At 40.8% G+C, this 24,587-nt stretch overlaps 1 protein-coding gene and 1 non-coding gene across 2 annotated transcripts in view; one reads left to right on the top strand and one right to left on the bottom strand.

The window, feature by feature from the left end:
• ALG14 (ALG14 UDP-N-acetylglucosaminyltransferase subunit) overlaps positions 1–24,587 on the bottom strand; it is a 101,281-nt gene that overhangs the window by 11,954 nt on the left and 64,740 nt on the right. The window lies entirely within an intron of this gene.
• Positions 20,396–20,499, top strand: LOC124516740 (U6 spliceosomal RNA). Its single transcript, XR_006963146.1, has one exon. It is a non-coding gene; the product is annotated as a U6 spliceosomal RNA (small nuclear RNA).

The raw sequence follows: 24,587 nt of genomic DNA, 5'->3' as shown, positions 1-24,587 counted from the left end.
ATAATAAGCTTTAATGCATTCTTCTTCTTGGGAGCTTGTAGTAGGTAGGGAGAGAATGTCAGGGGTGGGGAAGAGTCATTAACCAGAAACAAACCAGAACATGAGGAAAACGGCATCTACTTAATAGTGTTACTGTGGAGATTAAATAAGCTAATACGTGTAAAAGCATCTGATGTAGTGCTTGGCCCATTTTAAAAATTCAATAAATGGCAGTTATTATCATGATCCATCCAAAAGTCAAGGAGTGTAATTATGGCATTTTTCAAACTCTTGAGAGTGTTCACAAGGCTCTTCCCTCACTCTGTCATAGGCATAGTGCTGACCTGGCGCGATTCATCTTATCCGTCAGAGGACACCTCAGAAGAGTAACCCAGCCATCCATTTTTGTCTTTACCTTCCAATCATGTTTTTTTGCCCCGCCTGCTCCCCTACAAGTGACGCCGGTGCAAGAAAATGATGGAAGGAGCCTGATTACCAGCAGTGGTATTTTCTGGATTTCCACAGATGGTAGACAACTGAAGGATTCTTGAGCATCCCTGCTTTGGGCCTGCAGAGCCCCAGTAGTGTATCTCTCAGCCTGTGGCCAAATGGCCGTGAAAGTTGGCGGCTGCAACACGGTCAGCAAGCCTGATAACGTGATGAATAAGCCTCATCTTGTTCATTTCAAAACAGGAGAGGGCTATTTTATCCTTGCATGGGAAACTAGACTCCCAACCTTCTGGCGACCTTCCTGATCTGTCAGGTTTGGGTTCAGCAACAGGGGTGGCAGGTAAACAGGGAGCAGAGACATGCAGACATTGGGCTCCAGTGTCCCCTCCATAACTCAGGATGGTCAACTGTAGTTTCAGTACGTGTCAGCAGGATCGTACAGACCAAGACTCCACAGAGCTGGGCACTCTATACATGTTGACGGCCAATCCTCCCACTCTGAGTGTGGAGTAGGCGAAGGAACTCAGAGCTTGTTGGGGACACACTGGGTTGGCGTTTCATTTCCTTGCCCTGATCTTCCATCATGAAAAAGTAAATACGTATGTAAAATTAACACTTAAATTTTTTTTTTTGGTCTGGTTAAGCCATGCTTGCTCTGCATCAATATTAAAGATCATTGTCAGGCTAATCAAACATTGTTCTCCTAACCCTTCCTGGAAGCAGCTGAGGAAACTGAATTTTTTAGTTTTCCGGTTCTCAGGACCAAACGGTCAAGGTGACGTTCATTTCCTGCCTTCTTGGTGTTTGTTTGTTTTCACTGTATTTTCCATGGTCTGAAATGATTTCACAGAGATCTTTGAATCGTAGTAAGTCAGTATTTTTTCCTTTGTTTTCCCTGCACCCTATACTCACTTGCTCTCCTAGAAGCAGATGGCTAGTGCTAGATGCAGCCTCTGGGAGTCATTTAGCTCAGTCCTCTCCCTATTGCCTGAGAAAGAAGGGCAAGACCTCGACCTTTACAGGCACCTACTATTGCCAGGCACAGGACCTGTGTGACATTTTGCATAATTACCTCACTTAAACCTCACAATCGTTCTCTGGAGAGGATGCTGTTGCTCTCATGTTCTGGACAAGAAAACTAAAGCACAGAGAAATGAAATGACCTATGTAAGATCATACAGCTGAGACTCCAACCCAGCTTCTAGAAGACGAGTCTCTCCTGTCCACCATTCTGGTCTGGCTCTGCCCTGCACCTGTTAACCAGATCCGACATTAGCTGGAAGTAGGCTTAAAGGCAAGGAGGGCTCCAGGGCAGATAGGACTCAGGGAGTTTAATTGAAGGTGAAATTCTGACAACTGTTACTAATATTTTATAGCTTTAATAGAGACTTAAGTGGCAGACCAGAACATGCCACTGGACTCAGATGGATTAGGAAAGGCTTTCAGCAGATTAAATAGAAAAAAATGGTTAACATTTTTATAAGAAAAGGGAGTACCCTTTCTAAACAAGAAGAACTGGCTTGATCAGAGCAGTTATATAATTCCTGACTTCTGTCAAGGCCCTCTCTTAACTATATAAGTGATAGTCTTCATGATCTAGTCAGCAGTTCTTCTTAGATAATTTATGCAGAGATTATTTTTGCACTACAGGCATATCTTGTTTTACTGCACTTTGCTTTATTATGTTCCGCAGATACAGTGGTTTTTGTTTTTGCTTTTGTTTTTAACAAACTGAAGGTCTGTGGCAGCCCTGCATCGAGCAAGTCCATCAGTGCTGTTTTTGCAACAGCATTTGCTCACTTCAGGTCTCCGGGTCACATCTTGGTAATTCTTGCACTATTTCAAATGTTTTCATTATTATTAGATTTATTATGGCAATCTGTGACAAATGATATTTGATGTCACTATTGTAATTGTCGTAAGGTGCCACAAACTGTACCCATATAAAACAGCAAACGTGACTGATAAATGTGTTATGTTCTGACTGCTCCACCAACCAGCCGTTCCCCTCATCTCTCTCCCTCTCCTCAGGCCTCTCTGGTTCCCTGAGACACAATGTGTTGAAATTAGGCCAATTAATAACCCTACCAGAGCCTCCAAGTGTTCAAGTGACAGGAAGAGGCACATGTCTCTCACTTTAAATCAAAAGCTAGAAATGACCTAAACTTAGTGAGGAAGGCATGATGAAAGCCGAGACAGGCCAAAAGTTGCCGAACAGTTAGCCAAGTTGTGAATGCAACGGAAAAGTTCTTGAAGGAAATTAAAGGTGCTACTCCAGGGAACACACCAATGATAAGAAAGCAAAACAATCCTATTGCTGATATGAATAAAGTTTTAGTGGTCTGGATAGAAGATCAAACCAGCCACAACATTCTCTTAATGCAAGGCCGAATCCAGAGCCAGACCCCAACTCTCTTCGATTCTAAGAAGGCTGAAGGCGACACTAATGACTCTTTCCTAAAATAGGAACACTGGTAGGAAATGAGAGAAGCAATTAATTCTAGCAGGAGTTGTTTCAAGGGATTTAAGGGAAGAAGCCATTTCAGTAAATAAAAGTGCAAGGTAATGCAGCAAGTGCTGATGTAGAAGCTGTAGCAGGGTATCCAGAAGACCTACCTAAGTCAAGTCATGAAGGGGGCTCCACTAAATGAGATTTTCAATGTAGACAAAGCATCCTTCTATTGGATGAAGATGCCATCTAAGACTTTCACTGCTAGAGATACCTGGCTTCAAATACTGGGCTTCAAAGCTTCAAAGGACAGGAAGACTCTCTAGGAGCTGATCCAGCTGGTGACTTTAAGCTGAAGCCAATGCGCACTTACTATTTTTTTTTTAAATATGTTTTTTAGTGTTTACTTATTTATTTTGAGAGAGAGAGAAAGAAAGAGAGAGAGTGCACAAGTGGGGAAGAGGCAGAGAGAGAGGGAGAGAGACAGAATCCCAAGTAGGCTCAGCACTGGCAGCACAGAGCCAAACGTGGGGCTTGAGCTCATGAACCATGAGATCATGACCTGAGCTGAAATCAAGAGTCAGATACTTCACTGATGAGCCGCCCAGGCACCCTGCTCACTTATCATTCTGAAAGCCCTAGGCCTCTTAAGAATTTTGCTAAACCCACTCTGCTTGTGCTCTAGAAATGGAACCACAAAGCGTGGATTACAGCACATCTGTTCATAACATAATTTACTGAATATTTTAAGCCCACTGTTGAGAATTCCTGATCAGAAAAAAGATTCTTTTCAAAATATTACTACTCACTGACATTGCACCTGGTCACCCAAGAGCCTGGAAGATGTAGAACAAGATTAATGTTGTTTCATGCCTAACACAACACATATAGATATAGATATATGGTTCCCCTGGTGGACCTGGGCAAAGTCCATTAAAAACCTTCTGGAAAGGATTCACCATTCTAGATGACATTAAGAACATTCATGATTCGTGGTCAAATTGTCAACATGATTTGGAGTTTGGAAGAAGTTGATTCCCACCCTCATGGATGGCTTGGAGGGGCTCAGGACTTCAGTGAGAGAAGTAACAGCAGGTGTGGTAGAAATAGCAAGAGAACTAGAATGGGAAGTGGAGCCTGAACATGAGACTGAATGGCTGTAATCATGATAAAACTTTCACGGATGAGAAATTGTTTATGAATGAGCATAGACAGTGGTTTCTTGAGATGAAATCTACTCCTGGTGAAGATGCTGTGAAGACTGCTGAAATGACAGCAAAGGATTGAGAATATGACATCAACTGACATGATAAAGCAGTGTCAGGGTTTGAGAGGATTGATTCCAATATTGAAAGGAGTTCTACTGTGGGTAAAATGCTTGCAAACAGCCTCATATGCTGCAGAGAAATCATTCATGAAAAGAAGATTCAATCAATGTGTCAAACTTCACTGTTGTCTTGTTTTAAGAAATTGCTTCCACAGCTATCACCCTGATCAGTGAGCAGCAGTCAACATCAAGGCAAAACCCCCCACCAGCAAAAAAATTACAATTCACTAAGAGCTCTGATGATGTAGCATCTTTTAGCAATAAAGTGTATTTATTTTTTTAAATGTTTGTTTTTGAGAGAGAGAGAGAGAGAGAGAAAGCGTGGAGGAGGGGCAGAGAGAGAGAGGACCAGAGGATCCCAAACAGGCTCCACGCTACCAGCAGACGGCCGATGTTGGGTTTGGGCTCATAAACCACAAGATCATGACCTGAGCCGAAGTTGGACGCTCAACCAACTGAACCACCCAGGCGCCCTGACAATAAAGTATATTTAAATAAAGGCATTTGTACTGTTTGTTTTTTAGATATAATGCTATCACACACTTAGCAGGATATTAGTAGAGTGTAAACAGAACTTTTATATGCACTGGGAAACCAACAAAATTCATTTGACTTGCTTTATTGTGATATTTGCTTTACTGCTGTGGCCTGGAACTAAACCCGCAATATCTTTAACCTATGTATAAAGAAATGTTTATGAATTTTTATAGGGGATTATCTGATTCTTTAATTCTGAGTCAAAAGGATACATAAAAGCACTTGTTTCCGATATTCTGGTTGTGTGTTCGTGCGTGTGTGTGTGTGTGTGTGTGTGTGTGTAAAAGAGAGAGAGACACTAAGACAATGAAACAGAGGCAAAATGATAATATTCAACAAACTTAGATGCATTAAGTAGTTGTACTTTGTTGTGGTTAAACACGGTACTCTGCAGCCAAGCCTGGACTCTACATCTTGAATAAGCTGTCAAGGTTTTCCAAAGAACATGTGCTTCACTCTGTTTTCAGGTATTCAAAAGTTATTTTCCTTTCACTGTCCATCACACATTTATCAAAATCAGGGTGTTTTTTGAGGTTTTTATTGACTTCAATCTTTAGCTGAGTTTTGTTAATAAGTATGTTTCACTGCACTAATGACTCTCTCGTATTATAGACTCAGAAGACAGGTACCTTAGCAGGGGCTGAGAGAAGCAATGAGTTTATCCTAGTTCCATTCAGAGAGGACCCCTTTAAACCAGAAAGTAGAGGAAAAAAGACAGTCTCTTTAGCAAATGGTGCTGGGAGAACTGGACAGCAACATACAGAAGAATGAAACTAGATCACTTATACCATACACAAAAATAAACTCAAAATGGATGAAAGACCTAAATGTGAGACAGGAAACCATCAAAAACCTAGAGGAAAGAGCAGGCAACAACCTCTTTGACCTCAGCCACAGCAATTCCTTGCTCGACACATCTCCAAAGGCAAGGGAACTAAAAGCAAAAATGAACTACTGGGACCTCATCAAGATTAAAAACTTCTGCACTGCAAAGGAAACAATCAACAAAACTAAAAGGCAACTGACAGAATGAGAAAAGATATTTGCAAATGACCTATCGGATAAAGGGTTAGTATCCAAAATCTATAAAGAGTTTACCAAACTCAACACCCGAAAAACAAATAATCCAGTGAAGAAATGGGCAGAAGACATAAATACATACTTTTCCAAAGAAGACATCCAGATGGCCACAGACACATGAAAAGATATTCAATGTCACTTATCATCAAGGAAATACAAATCAAAGCCACACTGAGATACCACCTCATGCTGGTCAGAGTGGCTAAAATGAACAACTCAGGAAACTACAGATGCTGGTGAGGGATGTGGAGAAACTCTCTTGCACTGTTGGTGGGAATGCAAACTGGTGCAGTCACTCTGAAAACAGTGTGGAGGTTCCTCAAAAAGTTAAAAATAGAACTACCCCTATGACCTGGCAATAGCACTACGAGGAATTTATCCAAGGGATACAGGAGTGCTGATGCATAGGGGCACGTGTACCCCAATGTTTATAGCAGCACTTTCAACAATAGCCAAATTATGGAAAGAGCCTAAATGTCCATCATCAACTGATGAATGGATAAAGAAGATGTGATTTATATATACGATGGAATACTACTTGGCAATGAGAAAGAATGAAATCATGCCATTTGCAGCAATATGGATGGAACTGGAAGGTATTATGCTGAGTGAAATAAGTCAGTCAGAGAAGGACAGATATATGTTTTCACTCATATGTGGATCTTGAGAAACTTAACAGAAGACCATGGGGGAAGGGAAGGGGAAAAAATAGTTACAAACAGAGAGGGAGGGAGGCAAACCACAAGGGACTCTTAAATACAGAGAAGAAACTGAGGGTGGATGGGGGTGGGGGAGAGGGGAAAATGGGTGATGGCCATTGAGGAGGGCACTTGTTGGGATGAGCACTGGTGTTGTATGTAAGCCAATGTGACAATAAATTATATTTAAAAAAATAAACCAGCAAGTAGAGAGATGACTCTATGCTAGCATTTCTCAGGCCTCCATATCACATTCACCCAGGGGCACTTGCCCAAAATGTATTCTTTCTAAAGCAGAATCTCTGGGTCCAGAATCCTGGAATATGCATTTGAAACAAGCTCCCATGTGATTCTGGTGCAAACTATAGCTTGTAAACCTCTGTTCTATACTATAAGAAGGGGTTGGCACCCCAACTACATTTATTCCTGCAAAAGGGGTCTGTGTGTGCTAAGGGAGAAGGAGATGTGGCTACCTGTGATCCATCAAAGGCCATCCTCTCTCTCATCCTGCAAGACCATTTTGGGGGCAGGAGTGCAGCTGGACTCATCTGGAGGAGTTTTTTAGTGAGTCCGAGCTTCCTACTAGCAGAGAGAACTGCCAGAACTCTGTTGGCTAGACTCTTCAAAATCAAGTAGCCTAAGATAGGGAGGAGACCTATCTTAAAGGACTTGAAGTTAGCTCCTTAATTATCGGTTAATGCTTTACAAAGGATTAGTTAACAGCATTCTGAGAGTAAGGACAGGAGACAGAGAAGGCACCTGAGGACAGAAAGGGACATTAAATAGGGAGGTAGCAGGTGTCCAGGCAGCATCTCTTCTGTCACTCAAAGTCATCTTAGCTGCCAAGGGGCCCCATTTCACCTGGGCTAAAAGAGCATCTGTGCAGATGTGGGGAATGGTTTGCTGCTTGCTTTTTGGCATAACAACCTGGGTTGTTGGGAAGGAGGACCCGCTGGACAAGCGGGACCTCAGTAGCGGGGCTGTGCCAGAGTCATCTTAAGGGCAGGGGCGACAGGTTTTAATCTAGCAGGTAATCTGAGAAATATCCTGTCTGACCCAAAGCCAAATCTTGTTAAAGAAGAGATTCTCAACCACTCTGGAGAGAATACCAAACCTCTGGGTTTTCTAATTCAAATATGGAGCCCCTGTTTTTTGAAACAATAGTCTCTGTCTAATTGCGAACAAGATGGCGTCTCCGAGCAGTTGACAGTCCAAGGAAAGGGCATGACTCGAGGTGAGAGCATGGATTCTGGAGCCACACTGCCTGGGAGTGAATCCTGGCTCTGCCACTTCCTACCTGTGTGAACTGGTGGGAACTATTTCACCTCTCTGTGCCTCAGTTTCATCATCTACAAAAGGGGGATTCAAGCAGTGCTTTCGACATAAGGACTAAGTGGGGTAAGGCCTACAAAGCACTTAGAACTCAGCAAGTCCCTTATGCATATTTGCTATTTTTTTCTTAGTCTCTCTGCCTAGGGTTGCCTCACAACAAATACCAAAAGATGGGTCTCAGAGCTGACGGGGGAAAAGAATCCTTGTGTCATCGGTACAGCTGATGTTCTTTCAAGATCAACAGTGGCTCTTTTGATTTCATTACAGTCTTCCCTCCTCCCCCAAACCCTGCGGAGGGCACTGCTGGGCCACGGTCCAGGCATCTTCTGTCGGGGCAGCAGGTTCTCAGGTCCCCTCTGAAGAGCCTTTTAAGGGAAAAGGACGTAGGCTGGCAGAAGAACAAACCCCTATTTTGTGTAGTTCAGCTACCAGGGCAAATATAATGCCCTCCAAATTATTTACTGGTAAAGCTTCCCAGGGCGAGACTGAAAATAAAATTCTGTTAGAAATCCACTCTAGGGTATGAAATAGAATTATCTCCACCAGGATTAAATCACACTTCCTGAGTCTGACAGAGCGTTTCCAGGGAGAGTGAGTGCCATGCAGCCTTTCAAGCCACATTGTCATTCCTGACTCCTGCCCCCACTGACTGTCAGCCCATTCAGCCTCGCCTGCCAGCTCTTTGCGGCTTGAGTCTTTGAAACAAGGAGCTGGGTCCAAAGACAAAACGGGGGTACTTTTGGTTGGGGGAAATGCTGGCAAGGGGAATTCTGGAGAAGAGCTGGAGCAAGGCACTCACTCACACACCTGACAGACGCGAAGTTTAAATTTGATGTGAATTATAATCAAGTGTGTTAAAACCCACGTTGCAGTTCTAATAGCTACCACCAGCCAATCACTCTGGGCTTCTCAACCTGCTATGACTTTATTAAGAAATTTCTTCACGAATTCAACAGTTATGGCCTGAGCAGAATGGGAAGCACGGTGTAATGATTACAGTATGGATGCTGCAGTTTCAGACTATTTCGGTTTGAATCCTATCTCAGCCATTTAGTAGTCATCAAACTTTGGGCAAGTCAATTTTTTTCCTTATGCCCCTATTTTCTTAGCCACAGAATGGGGCTAAAAAACAAACAAACAAACAAACAAAAAAACGGCAGGTAACTAACTCATAGGGTCGTTCTAAGGATTAAGTGAATTAACATGTATATGGAATTGGAATGATGCCTGGCATTTTTCTTGGCACAGGGGCCTGGGAAGATGAGTGAACCACCAGGTAGCCTACAATCCATAAACACGGTACTGTATTCAGCTCCTATCATGTACTTTGCACAAAATGGGTGCACAGAAAAAGTCTTTGAGGGGTGGGGCGCCTGGGTGGCTCAGGTGGTAAAGTCCTACTCTTGGTTTCGGCTCAGGTCATGATTTCATGGTTTGTGGGATCAAGCCCTGCATTGGGCTCTGTGCCGACAGCATGGAGCCTGCTTGGGATTCTGTCTCTATCCCCCCCTCACTTGCTCACGTATGCGCACATGACATATTTCTCTCTGTGTCAAATTAAATAAATAAACATTAAAAAAAGTCTCAGGGAGAGTTGGCAGAAATTGCTGATTCACTATTGGATCTCTAGTGGTGCTGGGCAGTTTAGCATCACAAAATACCTCAAACAACAACAACAACAACAACAACAACAACAACAACGCTTTGTACACTGCTTCTATAAATAAGAACAAAAGCTTTGTAACATGTCATTAGTTAAAAACTATCCACTCCAATACTGAGTGTCTTTAAAAACTATGAAATGAACAGAAAAGTTTTAGTCTTTCAACAGAGGAAATAGTTTTTCACTGCCTTATATAATCACTTCTAAAATTTAAAGCATATGTTCACCATTGATATGCCAATAATGCTCTGCTACGAGGGACCAGAGCACTATGTTCAATCAAGAAAATCCTTTAGACAATATATAGATATAAAAGGGTGAGAAGAACATCATGGACTGTTCTAAAGCCATAAAATCATTCCCCTCTCCTTCCCCTTCCACTTTGCAAGAGTATTCACTGATCTTTTTTCAGTTTTTAGATCTTTGTTTTTAAAATCTAAGAGTTCTTGCAGCATCCTATAAAAACAGACTACAAGGAGAGAGCTTGTCGCAGGGACTGAATTCTTTCTAACCCAGGCAATTTAAGGCAAAAGGAGAATCCAATTAAAAAAACCCCAGAGATAAAGATACAGTCCACAATACAAATAACATCTAGCAACGTATCTAATGAAGTACTTTTGCTAGATCTGTGTTTGAAAAAAACAAAACAAAACTGGGTAGACATAATTATGCAAGAGTGAGGAGAGTTTATAACATCCTCACATTCTCGAAAGCATGTGGCCCCCAAATGTCCCTAACAGAGTGACTTTTTCTGCCTTCCTTTCTCCTCTTCTCTCTGCAGTCAGTACAGGCAAATCACTGTGTTATGCCAGACCCTGCAGCTCTGGCTGGGCAGGGGGTTCCTTCTCCAGCTCCCTCCTGGGGGAGTGGTCCACCCCTTTTATTGGCCAACTCCATCTTGCTTTTGGCTCCAACTGTCTTCCTGGGCTGGATTCCCCATTTTAACCCTCTAATCCTGCTGGGAAAGGGCCTCTGGCAGGACTACCATTTGAAATCCTGTAATTTTAAAAAAGTCTTTTTATCCGATACAGCTCTCTTTCCCCCTCTCACCCAAACCTTGCCAATTCTGTTCCTAAACGCTCTTCAATGTGGCCCTGCCCTTGATCTCCACTACCTGAGGTGAGCCTCTCACCTGACTCACTCAGAGCCTCCCACCTGTTTTCCCAGGCTCGCTTCCTCCTGCTCCTCCACTCCACTCTCCAAGTGCTGCTGCATGACTTCTTCCTAAAATACAAACCTGACCGTGTTGTCAGTTATCGTCAACAGACTCCTGCTTTATGTTCCTGCTGAACATAAAGTCCAAATGCCCTGAAAGATCTTTCCCAAAACTCCTTAGCTTCATCATTGTGGTTTCAAGGCTCACCTCAATTATTTTCTATGGTAAAAGAGAAACACACGAGTATCACTGAAGTTAATATAACAACAATAAATGTGAGGAATCAAGACAAATATTTCACAAATAATAATACCTGTTTGTGACTACATATTGTACTTTAGTGACCCTTCAGGTACAACCGGTTTTGCAGTTCTAAAGTAGACTTAATTGTTCTAAATGCTTTCTTTGTCCAAATTAATGAGTTTTTCTAAAACACATAAGCCAGGATTAGAAAAGATTTGGCTAGTGTGCGTATTGGAAATCAAAACTTTAGGACGGGTATTCCCACTTCCTATTTTTTTTTTTTTTTTAACGGGGATGAGGAGGGGAGAAATGACCAAATTAGGGCTCAGAAAGAGAAGAGAGAGAGGGCAACAAAGACGTATCAGATTCCTGAATGACCATTTGTACTTCAGGCTGGTCCTGACCAAAGCAGGACAGTTTACAGGGACTCATATTCTTTGTAAATAGTATCTCATGTCATTCTAGTCCCCACGGCCACAGTAAGAGATAGGTATGATTGTCTGTATTCTACAGGTGAAGAAACACAGCAGCAATATTAATCTTGCTTACTATGGCAATCACTGATTAAGTGTAATGCTTACAGTTAAGAGGGAAAACTCACCCCTCCTGTTTCCCTGGATGGGAGAGTAAAGTGCCTTTTTCTCAGCCTTCTCACTCAACCCTTCCCTGGGGAGGAGGACTGCCAGGCTTGCCTGAGCAGTGAGTTTAGGAGAACAGACTAAGAATGCTCAGGCCTGCCAAGCCCATGGGCCTTTTCACTCTCTTCCCGCTAGCCCTTCTTCCACACCCACCCTCTACACTGGCTAGTGTGCTGGGTAGAGAAGAGAGGCAGGCCTGCAGTCTAATTCAGGGGAGAAGATTAGTAAACCTAGGGTGGCTGCACATCAAAGCCACACCCTCCAATCTGGCTTTCATCACTCGATAAAGCTAATATTTTCCTCTCTAGGTCTTATTTCTCAATTGGTTATGAACATAAAAGGGGAAGACAGAGGGCTATTAACTGGCTCCCTAAAAACTAAACAAGGTACATCATAGGTGCTCAATAAATATCTGTTAAATGAATGAATGAATTTGCCCAAGGCCACAAAGCTAATAAGCGAAAGAACAGAAACTTCAATCTATGTCTGACAGAAAAGCCCATGGTTTCTTAAAATTCCACTTTAGTGCTTCTCGTCGAATGTTCTATTTCCAGGTTCCAATTCATGCTTCTGCATGGCGGCCAGGAAACTGGAAGCCCTGGCATCCGCTGGCGTAAAAACACATGTATGCCTAACAATTTGGCGGGTAATCCATTCGTCTACAAGAGTGGTTACGGGTGGGTTCAGCATGTCTGCTTGTTCTCAGCTGTATCGTGGGCCACTACCGAGGGAGCCCTGTAGGTACATGAGATGGACCTAGAAGACACGGAGAAGTAGAGAAGGTGGCACCAGCAGTGTGTGGAACAGACAGGGACGGGAGAGACAGGCAGCCGGGCAAGAAGCAGCAAGTGCAAAAAAGGGGCAGGGCAAGGAACTGGGGACCAAGAGAGAACGAAGGCCCAACAGGGCTCTGGGGGTTTGCGGGAATGGGGAGGAGGCAGGTGAAGGAAGAAGGATCATGAAAATCCCAGCAGAACAAAAGGCCACAGACACAGGAGATAAAAATATGTCCAAACAAAGAACACGAAGGGGAGATGGATACAAGAACGGGAGTAAATCACAGGCTATGAAAATAGCCACAAACTGATTTTCCATTTCATGTCAAGATGATGAAAAGTGAGAGCTAATCTGTGTGCCAGTAGCCTTCAGGAACTAAGAAATAAAACACCCAGGTTGAAAATAGTTTGGGGAGCCAGAAGATGACAAGATTCCTCCTGCAGGCAAAAGTGAAATTAAAGTAATGACAGCATCCCCTACCCCTTTCCCCTACCTTCCCGTCCCCCTCCAGTCACAAAAGAGTGGGGAGCTGTCTGGCTGGCAACCATGTATGATCTCAGCGGGGACCCTGTTCAGGCTGAGCTAATATAGTTGCTTTTTAAGAGTATCTGGTAGAATTCAGGATTGTGTGTTCACAAACACCATATAAAAACAGGGTCGTCTTTGCCTTCCAAGCAGTTTTTTTCGCTCCGTTTAAAGGCCGGGCTGAGTCTTTTTTTCCCCTGGCTGGAGTGGCACACAAAGAATTCTCTGACACGCTGCACCCACTGCAGATGAAAGCGCTTAAGTGTGAGTGAAAGCAACAATGTTTAGAGTGACATTTACTAGCTGCAAACAGTGAAATCAGAGAGCTTCAGTTCTCAGAGATTAAATGTCAGGCTTTAAACATTTAGCAGAGTATTAGCTATGGAAGTTTTTAAAATTTAGGATTTAGCTTTAGACTGCAAGCAGGACTTGAGACAGAGAAAAGGAAGTCTTCTTAAAGCAAGGAAACAATTGAGCCATAAGCTGAATACGACTATGTATTTTTAACTGAAGGCGAGACAGCCGCAGGGCAGTTACTGAGTTCAGCTCACCAAACCAGTGGTGCTGGCTGTTCTTTACTGTTCCAGATTAGTATGAGGAAGTGGACGTTCCCTGCACTTCACATTTCGGTAGACATAAGCCAAAGGTCTAAAACACGGGAGTTTGTAGGCATATAGTTTTTCCACAGCAGATATGCACTTTACAAGCCCAGGAGTTTTCACATTACTGTTTCAGAATGAATGCTTTTTAATGCATCTAAAAAGGTTAGGAAAATAGATCACTTATATTTTTTTCCAAGGTTAACTTTATTGGTGACAAAATTGGTTATAACTGCCAAATAGAACATCCGCTTTTGTGACTAATAAAATCTCAAATTTGACAATAGTAGCAATTCTTTCTTTCCTTCATTCAAAATGGCTGATAACCAATTTCTCTACCATGCTTATTTGGGGTGCTGGGCAGATACAAAGCCCATGATAATGGTTAACATTTCAAGCTTTATTTTAAACACTTTATAAGCGTTACATTATCCCCATCTTACAGATAAGAAAACTGGGGCTTCAAGAGATTAACGACTTTGCCCAAGACCACAGGACTGCTAAATCAGGTGGCATTCAAACTCTAGCCACTGTCTCCCAAGCCTGAGCACTTAGCTTCCGCCCCCAGGAACTCTCAGTCTGGCAGAGACCACAGGCATGTGGACAAATAAAGTTTAATGCAAGAAAGCCACAACAAGATATGAACAGAGACACAGATTCTGTCTCAGGTCTGAGAGCTGAGGAGACATTGAAGGCAGGTCTTGACACAGGACACAGAGTTTTTCTAGGTGAAAAAGGTAACGTTGTTTCAGGCATAGGAAGCTACGCTCCCAAAGCATGGAGGGCTTGGCATGTGTGTGGAGGCGCCAGAGTTCACCGTGTATTTGATGGGGCAAGTATGGGAATGGGAAACAAGGAGATTACAAGAGGCCGAGTGGAGACATAAAGGGAGGCTGGAGTGGGGGAAATAGAGGCCACCAGAGTTAGGAAGGGCAGAAGCAAAATGATCTGGCAACTGGCTGGATGTGCACAGGGAGGGAGAGGAATCTATAGTGGCTAGCATTTTAGACTGCTGTAAAGACTGACAACGATGGAGGTAAGACAGGTTGGGAGTGGGAGTAAAGAAAAGGAAGAGGACACTTCAGTTTTAGAAAAGCTGAGTTACAGACACTTGAGGGATACCTGGGTATCTGCTCTACTGCAAAGTTACAAACACTGAGCGCCTTTTGTACCAAGTACTAAGGAGGCCACAAGAGAACAAAACTGGGTCTTGCCTTCCCAGAGTTTACGTACCATGTGGTCTTATTCTTAATGGTGGCAATGTGTCGGGCAACTAATAGGATAATTTCTGGTTGTGATAGTGACCTGGGGGTGGTGGTGGTGGTGGTGATACTATTTGTGCTTAGGAGACAAGTGCTACAGATACAGACATTCTGTGATATTTGGGACAAATATCTGGGATATTTGTTTAATAAAACAAAGCACTATCTTATATCCCACTGGATGTCCATATAGGTGATAAGTATTTGAGCTCATACCCTAATCGTCTTTCACATAGAAGGACAAAAAAAATTTTTTTTGCAAGTTTCATATACACATTGAATTTTCCCAACTAGAAGTACCATGAGAATTGAGCAAAGACTATACATTGCTTTGTTTCCCAAGAGCTAGCTGTTCACTATTTAAGAAAATTACATCAAGAATTGGAGGAGTTGAAAAAGTTCTGGAGATGGAGAGCAGTGATAGTTGCACAATAACATGCATGTACTTAATTCCACAGAATTGTCTACTTGAAAATGGTTAAAATGGTCAATTTTATGTTATATATATTTTAAAAGAAAAAAGTTACAAGTTAAGAAAGAAAAAAGATAATTACACGGCAGGCAGCAAACCCACTGTTTTGGAGCCACCATATGATACATTGCATCAGTCTGCACTGCAGCTGCCCTAATCTTGCAGAGTCCACATTCTCATCTACCTCCTTGACTGCATCTCCTGGTGTGGTCATGCCTGGAGATACTATAAAACATGTAATGTGATGACAAATCGCTTGCTTTTTATTTCTCCTTTTTATTACAGCTAGGGCATTACATTGCATTTTTGGAATTCTGTGATACAGGAGAGGGTTATATTAACTATGAATTTCAGTTCAGCATAGGAAGGGGCATGTTACAGAATATGTGTTAGGTAAAGGATACATTATGTCGAAAGGTTGAGAACCCTATTGAGAGACAGACATAGGTAAGTGCAACTAAAACACAAGGCAACCACGGAAATACCTCAGAGAGGAAAAAGTATAAAGGGATAACAAGGGAAAGAGATGTTATTGGCCATGGGGGATCTGGAAAGATCCGTGGAGTAAGGAAAATGTAAGCAGGCACTGACTGATGTCCTCTGTTAGAAGAACTACACAGATGTGGGGCTTCGGACCTGATGCCTCCAATGATGACCATTCCTTTTGGCATGACTTTGATTTTTATCAAGTTCTTTTTGATGTTCTTCCTGTTTCTCCCCTGCAGTGGCCCTTGTTCTGGGAAGTTCTAGTAGGTAGAGAATGATAAATCTCTAGCCCATGTAGTATCTTTTCCAGAATCTAAAAACTGTGGTCTCTTTAATAGTCTCTGGTTAATCTCTTCTTCAGGCTAATCTCCTTACTTCCTCCAACTGTTTCTCTTATAACTTGGTTTCATATTCCCTCGCCATCTGGGTCATTTTCCTCTGAACATGTTCCCATTTGTCAGCGGCCCTTTAAAAGTGTGGTACCTAGCATTAAATGTGATTTCCAGAGCTGAAATATGGAACTGTATTTCCTAATATCCCAAAAAGGGGGAAGTGTTATCGCTCCACACAGTGAGATCAGGATGGAGAAGGGAGCAGGGGAGGACCTATCTTAATCATCACTGTACTGCCAATATTGAAAACTTTTTCTTTTTTGTTTAAGCAAGTTAAATCTGAATTTAAAAAAAAAATTTATTTAGTTTTGAGAGGCAGAGAGAGACAGAGCATAAGTGGGGAAGGGGCAGAAAGAGAGGGAGACAAGGAATCTGAAGCAGGCTCCAGGCTCTGAGCTGTCAACACAGAGCCCGATGCGGGCTCGAACTCACAAACTGTGAGATCATGACCCGCGCTGAAGTTGGACGCTTAACCGACTAAGCCACCCAGGTGCCCCTAAACTTGCAACTACAGTTCTGATTTCTGTGTCTTTTATTCATAGTTTTTGTTTTGAGGATTAAATGAAAATGTGGGTCTTATTAAAAGACACTAACAATTATTTTTTTTTAATGCTTATTTATTTTGAGAGGGAGGGAGGGAGGGAGAGTTGGAGTGTGCATGCGCAGGGGAGGGGCAGAGAGAGAGGGAGAGAGAGAATCCCAAGCAGGCTCTGTGCTGTCAGTGCTGAGCCTAACACAGGGCTCAATCCCACAAACCATGAGATCATGACCTGAGCCAACATCAAGTCACGTGCCTAACCAACTGAGCCACCCAGGTGCCCCAACACTAGCAATTATTTTTATTTGCTGATAGGATGTGCATACTGCCATTGTATAGTAATTTCTTATCTGAAGACTTAACAGATTGGGCCCTGCCCACGTCCCAAGTCAATCTAACCAAGACTGGCAGGTACACCACCTTTTCTAGGGGGTTGGTCCATAAAGTGGAGTTAGTATTTCTGCCTTAAGGATGGATCTGATGTGTGTGTGGAAAGCCCCTGAATTCCTGTGTGTCCAGTGAACCTCTGCTTGAGCCCCACCATATGGATAATTTCACCTAGGCTCCTTATTTTTTCATCTCATTTTGGTCTGAGACTGAAACCCTGCAGTAACCTCACTGGCTCCTGACAACAGGCTGTCCCCTGGGGCTGAAACAGTCCCAGTTCATCTCCCTATTCTGATGCTACAGACACTTGAACCACAGTGACACCATCCATTGGTCTGAAACTTTGGAAGCCACAGAGAACCTCTACAAAGATATCACTGAGGCATAAATACTAGCTTGCTATCCACCATGAATTCAATGCCCTCGAATGACTGACCAAGGAATAGGGGACAGATTAGCCTCAGAAGTCTAAGCACTCTATGTCATTTCTACTGGCCACCCAAGTTCCAACATGCTTTTGCAGCTGAACAAGACGAGCTTGAAGGTAAACCAGGAGAGCAGGTCTGTTAGCTGATGTATCCCACCCCCTTAGAACAGTGCTTAGCACGTAACAGATGCTTAGATATGGTAGACATCTATCTTTGTTTTGCCCAGCATTCCTTTTTTTGAGAACTGCTTTTTCCCTATTCCACATTATTCTGATGGGGCTCCCAATCATCAGACTGAACAAGGTAGGAAATCATGTCATAAATCTGGAGCTCATTAATCTCCATGTCCCTAGTCCCTAGATTCCCTGCAGTTAAGCAGATATCTGCACTCCTTACTTCTGGAGAATCTGAGTCATGATGTCAAGAGGGCTGATGAATGTAGGTGGGTACATTCTGCAAGTACATCATTCAGAGACTAAACTTTATATGAATGTTCATCATGAAACCCAAGCCAACAAGGTAATACCAGTACCAGAATTTACCTTATTCACATTCAAATAAATTGGAGATAAAACTTTTTCAAAGTTCTGATAGATGGAATACAGTTTTTATAATGTCAGCTTTTCTGTTTCCTCAGAAAAAATTTTAATCTGTGAAATATGAAAAAAATACATATTGGATTAAAACAATCCAACAAATTGGGGGGGGGGACAGGAAAAGTTATGGTTTGCTTAAGGCTTTTTAAAAACTGTGGTAAAAATATATAACATAAAATTTACCCTCTTACCCATTTTTAAGTGCACAGTTCATTGGTGTTAAGTATATTTACAATGCTGTGCAACTATCACCACTACCTCCCTCCAGAACTTTTTTATCATACCAAACGAAAACTCTGTACTCAAAAATTCGCCTTTCCGCCGCTCTTCCCAGCTCCAGGTAACTGCTATTCTTTCTGTCTCTATGAATTTGCCTATTCTAGGCAAATTAACTAGAATTATGACTGCATTACATTAGAATTATAAGTTATACAATATTTTCTCCTTTTGTCTGGCTTATGTCATTTAGCACACATTTTCAAGGTTTATTGATATTGTGGCATGTATTAGAATTTCATTCTTCTTTAGGGCTAAATAATACTCCATTATTTGTATGTACCACATTCTATTATCTACTTCTCTGTTGACAGACACTTGGGTTGTTTTCATCTTTTGGCTATTGTGCTATGAACACTGGGGTACAAGTATCTGGTTGAGTCCCTGCTTTCAATTATCTTGGGTATACCTAGAAGTGAAATTGGGTGGATCATGCAGTAATTCTATGCTTAACATTTTGAGGAATCTGTATAAAGCTTTTCAAAATGACTTATGAAGTAAAAATTTATTAACTTAGGAACTATATAAGCAATAAGTTATTCTTCACCTAATAATTCACGTATCATTACTGGAGACAGAAAGAGTGCTGTATTAAATAGAACAGAAGATACATCATTTCCCTGTAGTAAAGGAGGGAACAGGAATTTCCAAGTAGCTACAAGTCCCCAGGAAAGTAAGAAGTCACAATAACTGCAACTTGCTAAAATGTAAACACCAGGATCTTTACACACATGAAATATAGTCTTAATAAAACCTAAAACTTTTATTCCTAAATTGTGTAAGAATAAATCCCAGGATGTGATCACACAACTGGTCTCTTTTGTATGCAAAATAATTGATCAGTACCTATCTAAAGTGCAAAGGTTATGAAAGATAATGAAAGACTGAAGAAAGTAGGGAACTAAGGAGCTCTGATATTGGATCTGGAACAGAAAAAGGACAATGGTGAAAAAACTAGTAAAATCCAAATAAAGACTGTTAGCTAACAGTACTGTATACCAGTGTTAATATCGTCATTGTGATAACTATACTATGGTTACATAAGGTGCCAACCCTACTGGAAGCTGGATGAATGATATATGGGAATTCTCTACCATTTCTGCAATTTTTGTGTGAATTTTAAGTGATTCCAAAATAAACGCTAAAAAGAATTATAATCTCTGGACTTTAGTGGGCACCTGAAATTGTTAAGCCAAATAATCAGAAATAGCAATAATAAATTTGAAGTTATAAGTCTCTTCCTTGAAAAGAGGCTTCAACATTCATGAAGAGGAGAAAAGACAGTAATTTTATAGTTAGTGCCTCCAATAACCAATTTTCTCTTGCACCCTATTGCCATCTTGGCCTTACGTTTCTTCCTTCTAGATCCATCCTCCCAACACTTTTAACTCAGACTTTATTAAGAAGGCTCTCCCAACATTACATCTTCTTTAAAAAAAATTTTTTAACGTTTATTTACTATTGAGAGACAGAGAGAGACAGAGCATAAGCATGGGGGGCAGAGAGAGAGGAGGAGACACAGAATCCGAAACAGGCTCCAGGCTCTGAGCCGTCGGCACAGAGCCCAATGCGGGCCTCAAACCCACAAACCGCAAGATCATGACCTGAGCCGAAGTCAGATGCTTAACTGACTGAGCCACCCAGGCGCGCCGAACATTTATATCTTCTTAATCATCCCTTTCAACTGTTGCCAAATCAATGTTTACAGTCCAGATTGTTCTCTGAGCTTTGACAGTACACCCACTGGCCTACTGGACATCCCCACTTCCAAAGGCCACTGAAATTCAGCATGTATCTAAAGCTAATCCTTCATTTCACTCACTTACCCAAGTCAGAAATGTAGGACTCAGCTTAGACTTGTCCTCAAACATCCCCATCCCTACTCCTATGAGCAGACAGACCATCCTACCATGGTCTACACTGTAGTATAACATTCAATATCTTCCATTCGCTAAAATATAAAGTTGAAATCCAGCCATCTTTATCATTGATAGACACAGTGAATTTGTACCCAAAAAAGCCAAAAGAGATTGTAGAAAGCAGTACTTATAAACTCAGAACATTTTCAGTGTTGAAAACACATTTTTTTTTTCTTGAAGGAGAAAGTACTTGCTTTGAAAGCACATATGCCAGAATTGGAATGATACAGAGATTAGCATGGCCCTTGTGTAAGGGTGACATGCAAATTTATGAAGTACACTTCTTTTTTTTCATAAAAGAGAGAGTGAGCGCAAGTGATAGAGAGAGAAAGGGACTCTTAAGCAGGCTCCACGCTCAGAGCAGAGCCCAATGTGGGGCTCGATCCCATGACCCTGAGATCATGATCTGAGCCGAAATCAAGAGTTGGACACTTAACTGACTAAGACACCCAGATGTCCCTGAGGTGTACCATATTTTTAAGAAATTATACCAATTTTTCACAATCTCTGTCAGAGGACAGAAATAGAAGGAATACTTCCTAACTTATTCTAGGACACCATAATTACCCTAATACTAAAACCAGACTATGACATTACAGGAAAAGAAAACTACAGACCAGTATCTCTCATGAAGATAGATGCAAAAATCCTCAATAAAATTAGCAAATCAAATCCAACAATGTTTAAAAATAATTATACACCATAATCGAGTGGGATTTATCCCATGTATGTAAGGTGGTTTCAACATTCAAAAATCAACTGATGTAATGTATCACATCAACAGGCTAAAGAAGAAATATCACATGATAATATCAATAGATGGAGAAAAAGCATTTGACAAAATCCAATACCCATTTGTGATAAAAGCTCTTAGTAAAGTAGGAAGAGATGAAAACTTCCTCAATTTGATAAAGAATATTTCTAGAAAACCTACAGCTAACATACTTAATGGTGAGAAGCTTTCCCACTCAGATTAGGAACAAGGCAGGGATGTCCCCTTTCATCACTCTATTTCAACATTGTACTAGAAGTCCTAGCCAACGTAATAAGATAAAGAAATAAAAGATGTACTGATTAAGAAGGAAGGAATAAAACTGTCTTTGTTTGTAAATGGCATGATCATCTATGTAGAATATCTGAAAGAACTGACCAAAAAATTCCCAGAATAAGTGATTATAGCAAGGCTATAGAATATAAGGTTAATACATAAAAAGTTAATCACTTTCCTACTAAACACTGACTTTAGAAGTTAAAAACATATTACCATTTACATTAGCACCCTAAACAATGAAATACTTAGGTAAAAATCTAACAAAATATGTTCAGATCTGTCTATATGAAGAAAACTGTGAAACTCAGATGAAAAAAATCAAAGAACTAAATAAATAGAGAGATACTCTACGTTTGTGTATAGGAAAACTCAATATTGTCAAGATGTCAGTTCTTCTCAATTTGATCTACAGATTCAAAGTAATCCCACTCAAAATCTCAGCAAGTTATCTTATGGATTTCAACAAAATGATTTTAAAGTTTGAATAGAGAGGCAAAAGACAGAGACTAGCCAACACAACACTGAAGAAGAACAAAGTTGGAGGACTAACACTATTCAACTTCAAGACTAACTATAAAGCTACACAATCAAGACAGTGTGGTATTGGTGAAAGAAGAGATACATAGATTAAAAGAATAGAACAGAGAGGGGTGCCTGGGTGGCTCAGTCAGTTGGGCAGCCAACTTTGGCTCAGGTCATGATCTCACGGTTCGTGGGTTCGAGCTCCACATTGGGCTCTGTGCTGACAGCTCAGAGCCTGGAGCCTGCTTCGGATTCTGTGTCTCCCTCTCTCTCTGACCCTCCCCGGCTAATGCTCTGTGTGTGCGTGTCTCTCTCTCTCTCAAAAATAAACATAAAAAAAAAAAAAAAAGAATAGAACAGAGAGCCAGAATACGATTAATTGACATTTGACAAAAGAGCAAAGGCAACACAATGGAGCAAAGACAGCCTTTTCAACAACTGGATATCCACGTGCAAAAAAGAACTTTGACACAGACCCTACACCTTTCACAAAAACTAACTCAAAATGTATTACAGACCTAATGTAAAATGCAAAACTATGAAATTCCTAGAAGATAACATAGGAGAAAATCTAGATGACCTTGTTTTCAGAGATAACACCAAAGGCATGATCCATGAGAAAAATAATTGATATGCTGGCCTTCAATAAAATAAAAAATTTCTCTCCTTCAAAAGACATTGTCAAGAGAATGAAAGAACAAGCCACAGACTGGGAGAAAATATTTATAAAAGATGTGCCTAGTAAAGGACTGGTACCCAAAATATACCAAAAAAAAAAAAAAGTTTTAAAACTTAACAGTAAGAAAATGAGCAACCCAATTAAGAAATGGACCAAAGATCTTAACAGGTACTTCATCAAAGAAGATAGACAGATGGCAAACCAGCATATGACAAGACGCTCCACATCATAGGTCATTATGGAAATGCAAACTAAAACAACAAAATACCCATAAGAATGGGTACACACCCATAAGAAGTATAAATAAGCAGAGCACAAAAGATGTTTAAGGCAGTAAAACTATCTTGTATGAAATTGCAATGCTAAATACATGTCATTATACATTTGTCAACACCTACAGAATATACAACACCAAGAGTGAAAGATAGTGTTAACTATGGACTGTGGGTGATAATGATGTGCCAGTGTAGGTTCATCGGTTGTAATAAATGTACCATTCTGGTGCGGGATGCTGACAATGGCTATGCGTATACAGTGGCAGAGGGCATATGGGAAATTTCTGTGCCTCCTGCTGAATTTTGCTGTAAACTTAAAATTGCTCTAAAAAATAAATTAAAAAAGTGAGAGAAAGAAACAAACGAGTATACTAACATTTCTATTAGCCATGTGATCATCTATTTGTGTATTATGGATTAGAAAATACCACAAGGATGAGTTAGTTCTTTTTGCTATTCCTAAGTTCTACAAAGAAAAGAAATTTATCGTTGACTGGAAGGCAAAAAAAATATCAGAATATCATTCCACATTTAGTGAAAGGTTGTACAAATTTGGAAGATAGAATTCCAATTCCAACCAGGCCTAGCAGAAATAAAAACAAGCAAAGTTCTTCACTGTATAAACAATGAAATTGAATAAAGTCAGAGGAATTGTTCTGACCATATATTTAGAATACTTTGTGCTGATCTGGCCACACTATGATCAGAAAGCCAACTCAGAAAAGAATGAGGGATGGTGGGGGCATCTGAATTAGCCTAGAAACCTAAATACCCTAATTACTTCCATATAAAACAGGATTAAGATTCTTTACCATTCCTTATTATTGAAATTCACAAACTAAATTTGACTATTGCTTCAGTCGTCACTTTTAATGAATCAAAGTGATAGAAAGTAAAAATCATGAAAACATTTAACCAAACTTCATTTAATTATTGTTTTATCATATGAACTTTCATGTAAACATGATTTAGAGCTTTTGGTGAATGTCACTGTAATCCCAAATCTCTAGTTTAGGGAAATAATAACATCCAACTCAATCAGAAGTGGAGTTGGAACTAAACTTTTATGAACTATCTTATAGTCATTTTCTCTTATTAGAGTAAGCTACCATGTTGTTGTAGTAGAGCTCAGTAAGGTTTTGCTGCTCATTAAGTTAATAATTAGTTCTCCATATTGGTTACTAAGACACACAAATGCCAGATATGGTGGTCCCCAAGGGTGTGTTAGCAGAGTTAGGAAAAGTTCTGAGGTACCTCTAATCAGACAATATTCTACACGTTAGTCACATACCACATCTTCATATACTGGCTTCCCCTCTTGAGAACATCTATGCTTCAGAGCCAACTGGGCCTGTTCCAAATAGCCCTGCTTTGGTGGACTTTCCTAGTACATCATTTTAGAATCAAGAATCAAAGACGCTTAAAGCTGGGAGGAAACTTAAAGATCAAAAATGATATCACAGGAAAAAGTATAATCTGGTAAGATGCTGTTCAACCCTTTCTTGTGTCTACCCTGTTGATTAAACAAAACAAAACAAAACAAAACAAAACAAAACAAAACAAATAATCCAGAAGAATCTTCCCCTTTTATTACAGATATCAGGGTTGCTTTATGTGTAAATATAGAATTGTCTCATTTTTCCAGTGCAGGATCAAAAGCAGCCTGTATCGGAACTTGACCAAAACCTATTGTTTATTCACAATTTATCCTAACCCTTCATTTCTGATGGAAGTAATTTTCCCGTGCTTTATAATAAAAACACAGCAACCAGAACCTGGATGTTTACAGTGTTTTGCCAACAACTAAAGCAAACAATACCCCAAATCTGAACTGGCTATGTAGACAAAAGA

Source organism: Lynx rufus, unplaced genomic scaffold (genome assembly GCF_022079265.1).
Source record: "Lynx rufus isolate CCGP_SWC_20201006 ecotype Redwood Valley unplaced genomic scaffold, mLynRuf1.p SCAF_2, whole genome shotgun sequence".
NCBI lineage: Eukaryota > Metazoa > Chordata > Mammalia > Carnivora > Felidae > Lynx > Lynx rufus.
Note: the sequence above shows the minus strand (reverse complement) of the source record. Positions and strands in the feature narration are given on the sequence as shown.